Consider the following 3,315-nt stretch of genomic DNA (forward strand, 5'->3'; position numbering starts at 1 on the left):
GTCAAGTTCATCCACACCAGACTCTGTCATCCATGTCTTTATGGACCTTGCTCTGTGCACTGGTGCACAGTCATGTTGCATCCGCTGACCCCTCTCTGTCAGATTACGTGGCCTACCACTTGGTGGCTGAGTTGCTGTTGTTCCCAAACTCTTCTATTTTCTTATAATAAAGCAGACAAGTGACTTTGGAATATTTAGGAGCGAGGAAATTTCATGACTGGATTTATGGCACAGGTGGCATCCTATGACAGTTCCACGCTGGAAATCACTGAGCTCCTGAGAGCGGCCCATTCTTTCACAAATGTTAATAGAAACAGTCTCCATGCCTAAGTGCTTGATTTTATGCACCTGTGGCCGGGCCAAGTGATTAGGACACCTGATTCTGATCATTCGGATGGGTGGCCAAATACTTTTGGAAATAAAGTGTATATTCTGCACTTTGGACACCCCTGTCTATACAAAGCCAGCATAGTTAGGCATAGTTGTAATACACTTAACATAACAAAGTGTATTACAGATGTACACTTTAGGGGTGAACAAGGGGATGGGTCAAATGCAGAGGACAAATTTCACCACACCCAGTGTGTGTGTGTGACAATCGTTGGGACTTTATCTTTAACTTTAATAAAGTTTTGTATTATTGTAAAGTTTAAAAAAAAAAAAATGGGCAGATCGATCCAAATATTGATAAAATTGATACTGATGTGTATTTCTGGTCTTGCCATCCTCGTCCAACAATATAATACAAGAACAATACTATACAAACAAAAACAAGAAAATCTCCTGTTCACTAACAATACAATAGTACAACTGTTACTATGAGACAAGGCAAGACGAGACAATTTCACCATCTACGGTCCGTAATTTCATCAAAAGGTTCAGAGAATTTGGAGAAATCACTGCACGTAAACAGCAAGGCCTTAACTTTCGATCCCTCAGGCGGTACTGCATCAAAAAGCGACATCAGTGTGTAAAGGATATCACCACATGGGCTCAGGAACACTTCAGAAAACCACTGTCAGTAACTACAGTTTGTGACTACATCTGTAAGTGCAAGTTAAAACTCTCCTATGCAAAGCCAAAGCCATTTATCAACAACACCCGGAAACACTGCCGGCTTCGCTGGGCCTGAGCTTGTTTTATTTGTTGATGTTGTGGCAATCTTGAGCCAACAAGAGATTGGTCAAATGCCTTTCTGGTGACTTGGAAAAGAATGCTCTTTATTGCAGTAGCAACAAGAAACAATGACTAGGGAGCTCAAACAAAACAGACTAACATGAACAAAACATCAACCGCATGAATGTGCATGAATGTTTGATGATGGTTGGAAGGGCAAATCGATAACTATGATGGGTTGTCAGTTTTCTCTGTAAAGCGCTTTGAGTGTCTGGAAAAACATTATAAAAATTTACAAAACCCAAAACCAGTGAAGTTGGCACGTTGTGTAAATTGTAAATAAAAACAGAATACAATGATTTGCAAATCCTTTTCAACCGATATTCAATTGAATAGACTGCAAAGACAAGATATTTAACGTTTGAACTGGAAAACTTTATTTTTTGCAAATATTAGCTCATTTGAAATTTGATGCCTGCAACATGTTTCAAAAAAGCTGGCACAAGTGGCAAAAAAGAGTGACAAAGTTGAGGAATGCTCATCAAACACTTATTTGGAACATCCCACAAACTTTATTGATCCACAAGGGAAATCGTTCCACACAGTAGCTCAGTCACAAAGGATGGAAAGGACAATGCAGGTATAAAGTAGACTAAAATGTACCATGGTAGCAATATAAAATATAACATACATGTAATATTTACATATTATATATACAGTATATAATATATACTAATATATTATATTATTATATTATATGTTTATATAATATATACAATATATTTAAAAAATCCCAATTACCATGTACAACAAAAATAAAAATTTAAATAAAAAAATTTTTTTAAAAAAGGACAGCATAAATAAAGAGTAGATCCAGAAGAAAATATGCATTACATGTTGGTCTGAGTATAATCCATCCATCCATTTTCTACCGCTTGTCCCTCTCAGAGTCACAGGGGTGCTGGAGCCTATCCCAGCTGCACTCGGGCGGAAGGCGGGGTACACCCTGGACAAGTCGCCACCTCATCACAGGGCCAACACAGATAGACAGACAACATTCACACTCACATTCACACACTAGAGCCAATTTAGTGTTGCCAATCAACCTATCCCCAGGTGCATGTCTTTGGAGGTGGGAGTTAGCCGGAGTACCCGGAGGGAACCCACGCAGTCACGGGGAGAACATGCAAACTCCACACAGAAAGATCCCGAGCCCGGGATTGAACTCAGGACTACTCAGGACCTTCGTATAGGTTGATTGGCAACACTAAATTGGCCCTAGTGTGTGAATGTGAGTGTGAATGTTGTCTGTCTATCTGTGTTGGCCCTGCGATGAGGTAGCCACTTGTCCAGGGTGTACCCCGCCTTCCGCCCGATTGTAGCTGATAGGCTCCAGCGCCCCCCGCGACCCTGAAGGGAATAAGCGGTACAAAATGGATGGATGGATGTACTAACCCCTGTGCCACCGTGCTGCCCATAAATAAAACAAAAAATGTAAATAAAAAAAGAATGGGAATCACTTGACATGCAAAAAAAACAACAAAAATAATAATCAAAAATAAAAATAAATACAAAATTAAAATAATAAATGAAACAAACAAACAAAAAAATAAATATTTTAAATAAAAATAAATAATAATAATCACTGGACACGCCCCCTTTGAGCTACGTGCTACGACGAGCCTGCTGGTGGGGGCGAAGTGCCAAGCAATTAATCCGAAAGAATGCCTGCACATTGTGCTTGTTTGAACAAGGACATTTGGAATAAAATCCAATGCGTAAACTTGGCAAATAATAAAATGTGTTTTGACGAGCGAGTGAATATAAATACAATGCCGTTAATGGTAGATTCCACTCGGGCATTTTTTTTTAATATATTATATATACCACAACATATTACAGCCACTATGTTTGGATACTTTTTATTTTTTAAACCTTTATTTATAGTATTCAACATTTTACAACATTAGCATACATCCACTCAGGCATTTCGCTGCATGGATACCGCGGTGCGCTGACGTACGTAGTCTGTATGCACACGTATGTGCCACGACGGTGTCTTTTTTTTTATTGTTTTGATTGTATATGTATGTGACGTTTGTGCGCGTCACTGACGTAGGACGACGGTCGCCCGGCGCCTTAATTCACTTCCAGGTGCAGGCAGCTGCGGTCCAGTCACATTTCAACACGAACTGCTTA

The sequence above is a fragment of the Entelurus aequoreus genome, linkage group LG22, assembly GCF_033978785.1.
Source record: "Entelurus aequoreus isolate RoL-2023_Sb linkage group LG22, RoL_Eaeq_v1.1, whole genome shotgun sequence".
NCBI classification, from domain to species: domain Eukaryota; kingdom Metazoa; phylum Chordata; class Actinopteri; order Syngnathiformes; family Syngnathidae; genus Entelurus; species Entelurus aequoreus.